This window comes from Helicoverpa armigera, chromosome 7, assembly GCF_030705265.1.
Source record: "Helicoverpa armigera isolate CAAS_96S chromosome 7, ASM3070526v1, whole genome shotgun sequence".
Taxonomy (NCBI): domain Eukaryota; kingdom Metazoa; phylum Arthropoda; class Insecta; order Lepidoptera; family Noctuidae; genus Helicoverpa; species Helicoverpa armigera.
Window position 1 is genome coordinate 3,593,878 of NC_087126.1, and position 6,474 is coordinate 3,600,351.

A 6,474-nucleotide genomic window follows, 5' to 3' on the forward strand; every position below is an offset into this window, starting at 1 on the left:
GTTAAAATGTCTCATCGGCTTATCAAATGATGGGGGTCGTATTCTCGAAATGAAATGTCCCTTTCTTAATGCACGTTTTTAGGAAGTCGCTGTTCCTTTCTTTCTTATAAAACGTAATGAGATAGAAAAAGATGGAAAATAATTTGTAGAAAAACATAATGTAGGGTTGGAACGGCGGGATTCGTGTCAACTCACAGGTAGATCAATAAAATGGCTGTTTCATTAACTTCATGTCTGACGGCACTTATAAAGACATTAAATATCCCAAGTTGGGAGAGTCCATTTGGTCTGCTACATTTTTCGATCACTTTTTCTTAACGCTTCCATGTTGTTTACGTTATCTTTTACACATCTAACATCAGAAAGCTTGTTCTAGAAGCCACATCAAATAACTTCTGATCATTGATATCTTGGCGGTATTCACTAAGATTTAATGCGAAGGTGTATAATGAAACAACCACCCAGATTACTATGGAAGTTTCAATAGCAGGAAAGGGGAAAAGTAATGACATAACTAATGGTTACACTTAATGATCATCGGGAACCATCGAGCAGGCAATTCAAATCGTTATCAAAGAATTACTGAGTCTAGATTAGATACAAAGAGAATGTAGTACTCCGAATACATTCTCTAATGAGACACTACTACGATATAAAGCTCCGTTAAGTAATGGGACTGAACTGCGGTACAATAAATATGATCAAACAAAACGTGCAATAGAGGAAGCAGTACGTTGCATAGATAAACGGCTTGGTGCGCACTCATAAACATAGGAAGCCAGCAGTCGTTCTCGAAGTACGAAATTGACTCGAGTGTTCGCGTGTTCGAACCACGTTACCTAGTAATTGGCATGCCGCGGTAACGCTACTCTGTCACTACTGAGGGCATGGCCTGAGGATGGTGGAGCGGTGAAGCGGCCATGTTCATTGTCAGATTACATCGAACTGAAGCTCTGAAACGCACGTGTGTGAGCTACTGATTAATCAGGATCGATGAGGCAGAAGTTCAATGAGGATGAGAAACTTTATTATTGTGTTTATAAAGCGGCAATTAACTACGCAAAATAACATGAATAAAAAATTAGAACACGATTATTTACGAGCTGCCCTCGCGAAGCCAAAATCAAAATCCGTCGATCCGCTTTCAACACGGCATTGGCCTTGTCGCTTACTTTAAAGCTCTACTCTAAGCCTTGAACCATTGTCTTTGTTTTCAGACAATAAACCGGCTTTGTTGCTGAAGAGGAATCTTCTGACGACGTCGAGAGTCGATGCTGACATTTTCTAGAATGATGAATGGTAAAGACGTCGAGTGTACTCGTGTGTTATAAGTCTTTTGTTTTTGAGTGTTTAAGTTCATAAAGGTCAGAGGTTGTCAATTTCAGAACGAATTTTGATTTGTAGCTGGAATTGTTTTATGGAATAAATTCGTTTAATTTAGTTAAACAGTTCTATTTACGAAAATATCGAGTTCATTTGAATGTGCGTCTTTTAGATCTGAATCTATTCATTGAAATGTCGTGGTTGTTAATTTTCTTACCATTTACCGAATCCTTACATCACTACCGCTTCGTTTCATTACTTGAATTCTAGGAAATCTTTTATTTGAATCACTTGCTTTGGTTTCACACGCACATCGTTCTTCTTTGGGTCGATTTACACTCTTTAACAAACATCATCCAAATTGATTTTTGATTTTACTGTCAAATTGTAATAGCTTTTAGTTTAATAGATTTGTTCGTGAATTCATAAATTGTTTTTCGCTATTAATTAAATAATAGTTATAATAATATTAGCATAATTTCGAACCAATATAATCTAAAATGTTATTTCGAGTTTTAATCTAATTTAGGCTGAATATTATTTAAATTACCATAATAAGCGTACGATGTAAATGATTGCCCACATCAATTCTTCTTATTTCAAATGTCACGGAACATCAAAGTTCGAGTCATCTTCTATTTTGGCAATAAATTGAGAAACCGGTAAATAATGAGATCCTTAAAAATTATATCGTAAAAACTACAAACATTAAATTATTGAGATAACATCTTTTCTTAGAAGCATATAAGATTTCACATATTTAATAGGCATTATATAAATTTTAGACGACTGGAAATGACTGCAAAATTAATATTTGAACTATTTAAGTTAATAGATGCTGGAATGTTTGGATACAAATGATACGTTTTAATTACAACGTTCCAGGAAAATTTATGAATAGCTCTATATTACATATCTAGATGGAGAGACATAAGTAGCTCCTTTATACATACCTATTAATATATTAGCTTAAAGATATTACCTTCGAAAATCTCAAAGCCAACTTAGTATAAAGCCTTGAAGACCTTAATAAAATTGCGTTTCTTTTACCAAAGCTTTGTACTATTTACATAATCTTGAACTCAATCACTGGATTTTCAAAGCTGATAAGAATTAGTGCTTACAAAATAAAAAGCTACTACTTTTGGTCTCGATCTGATAACTGAAAACAAAAGGCGTAAGTGGTTGAAAATACCTTTGAGTACGTAATAAGATCTCATTAGGCTTTGATACTGATTTATTGCCTTCAAACTAAGACTTTTTTAACAATACCTTTTTGCAGAATTGAGATATCAGCCAACTGAATACCAAATTAGCAAGATATCTTTTTCAAAGACATTGTTAATTGCCAGTTATCTACAGATTTTTTAAATGTCGAACTTATTGTTATACCATTTCAATGTACTCAGAGTCAAGGTAAATGTTAACAAAAAATAATCAAATTATACATTAACAAAAACATTAGCCATTAAAAGCAGCTAACAAGTAATAAACGTCCCAACATTTCATCTAAAATAAAAAAATCGAATTAAAACCTAATTATTCACTCTCTGTGTTGCCACAACCGAATGATTTACCAAAAAAGTACACAAACAAATTTATGTGTCTTCGGGGACGGTCTCTGGTGTCCATTACACGATATCCTGCTTGATTTATTAATGTGGATATCTTGCCGCGAATAAGTATATAAAGCTGTGAGGTCCAGTAATGAAATGTGGGAGAGCTTGCTGTTAAAGATGGTCATATCAGACTTTATGGCACGGACAAAGAATGCTGAGGTGTCTGTAATTAATTGATTTATGGGAACCACCATAACTGGTTTGCGCTATGGTTGTATATGAAGAATGTTTTGTCACAAAGTAATATTATGTGGATTTAGATGGATGGTAACCTTAAAACTATACGGGATTGCAATGATAAGTCATATTCACCAGTACGTTTACTTTAAATAAATTTCATAAAAGTATGTTTTAAGTCCAATCAAAAGCATAATCAATTTTGATAAAGGTGATAAAATAGATGTAAAAAAAAGGTAATTTTAGCTTGTAACGTACATTTAAGAAGTGTCGCATCTAAAAAACTTACTCCACTTGTGACGACATTCATTAAACTATTAAAAGCGACTCGAAAATCCATTTCACAAATCATGTCACACTACGAAATCCTCAGACAAGAAAATCGAAGCAACATAATATGTTGCCAACACAAACTTATTCGTATAATTTAGTTAGCACTCAATTTCTAAATAATAACACGCCTCGGATTATTGTGAGGTTGGGCCTAATACGGCATATGTTTAACGCCTGTGTCACCTACTAATACGACTTTGATAAATAGGTCGCGACATAATTGGCTACCTAGAATAGAAAGCTTACTACGGAATTTAGAAGGATTACTCTTGGTTCTCGAAGTGTATTTTTGCGGAGAATACTTTGACAGAACAGACTTTTTGGCGGAACATTCAAAAATACTGCGTATTGTGAAAGAGTAGGGCATTTGGTAGTTACAGTTTATTTGAAAAAAAAAAAAGCTAAATACAAGACAACATTGAAATGTGATGTGGGCAATTTTTTTTTACTTTTTTTGCGGTGTGTGTGTTCTTCAATGTAGGTATGTATTTCAAGTGAGGTGACTTTCAAGTGAGTTTACCAGACACATTCATAGTAGAGGCACAACTATAATGTGGTTATTCACGCCTATAGCATATGCTTAATGTAAGAGTTTGAATTGATTGACACCGCGTCTGGTTTCCAAGTCTTAAGTACCAACACATGTTTGTTTATTGCGCTATGAGTAATACATTACAGCTAATAAAATTTAATAAGCACTCGTACAGATTGATCTGGACTATATTGTAGTTATTTGATGGCTTTATTGTTGCGAAATTAAAATATTTAAAGTACTTTATTAATTGGGAAGTTTGTCAAGTACCATTTTTTTTACTCGCGTTCCGGTCGGTTAGCTCTAAAATAAGTAGTTGATCAATATTTGCTATGGGTACTGACTATTAAAGTCACACCATAAGTTTGAAGATTTGTGAACTTTCCAGTTAGTAACGTACATCAAATAAGATTCTGTTTATAAACAAGTAAGTATGGAAGAATATTAAACTTCTTTACTTATCATAAGCTTATAAAAAAATTAAAAAATCAGAACGCTTGCCTCTTCACCCAATTTGATCCTGGTTATGGTGACCCAGGGGTTAAGTAATACGATTCAGTCAAATATGAGGATGCGGGTTCAAAAACAAGAAACTAATAGCCAACAAGATGTTTTCATAGATCATGACTGTATCTTGTATCTACTGATCATGATTATGGTTTGTCTTAGTTGAAATTACCTACTTGCAGAGAAGAAAAAAAATATGATGTCCGGTAAAACAAATAAGGTGAAACTATGATCAGAATACAGTGGGGTATGATGCATTCGGGGAAAACTGTATCGACTAGGTATCTACCATCGCTAGCTTCCCGCATCCATGGCAACGGAAATCATTACACCAAGAGAGAGAGAGATGTAACATAAAATGCTTTAACACTTTTAAGGCTACAATAAAGATACCTTTCTAAAGTTTTATTGTAATGAATTCTCAATACTGTGTAGCTACTGTATACCGGTAGTTCACACTTAATACGACAGGTGGCGCTGATCGCTATATAAGGCAGTTCTGAGGATTAGCGGCTGGATTTCCTATGGATGGTTTTTCTTAGGCTTGAGCTTCAATGAGATATTATGGGAACGACATTATAACGGATTAGGGTATATAAGGAGTGAATGGATAAGAAAGAAATATGATAGGGTTGGGCTTGATGATGAACTCAGGTATGTTAAGTAATACTGGAAGATGGGCAACTCCGGATAAAAATCATCTTAATTAAATAATAAACGAGATAAAGGTTGCTTTGAAGTCAAAACTAACTAAGTAAACTATGTGCAAAGCAAACAATAGACGCATTTACGTATGAAACGCACGATTAATATCAGAAACGCATCAACACGCATCAAAAACGTCAAACAAAATCACTCATTCACACTAATCTAATCACACAGTCGACTTCCGTGGTACATTCCCACAGTAACACCGTACTGTGTACTGTAGTACATTAGGCAAAAGTCGAATACAATAGGTAGGAACCCATACACGGTGGGTGGTCGAACGTTGCACCTCACACAACGGTCCACTCATCATATCATAACCAACCTCTTTATCCCGGACGTAATGCCAATGAACACAGTGCTAATTTTACAACATAACATACTGTTGTTCCACTTATCTATAAAGAACTCCACTAAAATAAACCCAGCCTTGTTACCTTTAAAAATAACCGTGAGGATATCATTAGCTTATCGTCGTTCGTCGCATTATGCAATGCTCTATTTCGGGATCGTGCACAGGATCCGGTATGGTCTAGTGGCTAGGATACCTGGCTCTCACCCAGGAGGCTCGGGTTCGATTCCCGGTACCGGAAGCTTGCTTTTTCTCGTTTTTGTCTCGTGTTTTGCCCTGAATGGTTCATTGCGATTGCTGGCGCGATAAAAACGCGCATTTTATACGCATGGAAAGATACTACTAACCAGACTCTAACTATTGGTATCGCTCATCTTTCTAAGCGGTAAAGCAAGAAAAATAGGAACAAGAACCAACCACTGATTATGGAGATAAAAAATGTGAATTTGAAAAGGTTTTTGCCATAGCTTTCTTGGGAATAATTTCTCTTTGTTTACGTCTATTGTTGTAAGCGTTGCGTATACAGTGGTACGGAACAGATTAAAATGTATGGACTTTCTTTATCCGATCAGCCATCTAATCTGGGGCTTAACGAGACGTGCTAAAATATTATCGTTGCAGGAAGTATTAGGCCTCCTGCCTTTATCCTTTGTCCCGACTCTCATTAACACGTTCCACAAAGTCCGTAGACAACACAACAGGGCTGTTTAGTTTTTGTCTTTTATTTTGGCGCCAGATTTTTTCCTATAAAATATCCTCAAACGTCCACCATGAATTTTGTTAGACACCTGAATGCTTTATGCAAAGGCATCCCATTTCCTGTTAATGTTATAAGTTCAAATCGTGTTGAATTCTTTGCATGACTATAGCGATTGTTTCAGATGCGTGTTTTTTTCTCTAGATTGTCTTTCTTAGAACGATGG

At 35.3% G+C, this 6,474-nt stretch overlaps 1 non-coding gene across 1 annotated transcript; it reads left to right on the top strand.

Annotated features, from left to right (window-relative positions):
* Positions 1-5,720: 5,720 nt before the first annotated feature.
* On the top strand, positions 5,721-5,792 carry Trnae-cuc (transfer RNA glutamic acid (anticodon CUC)). The gene has a single exon. It is a non-coding gene; the product is annotated as a tRNA-Glu (tRNA).
* Positions 5,793-6,474: the final 682 nt, after the last annotated feature.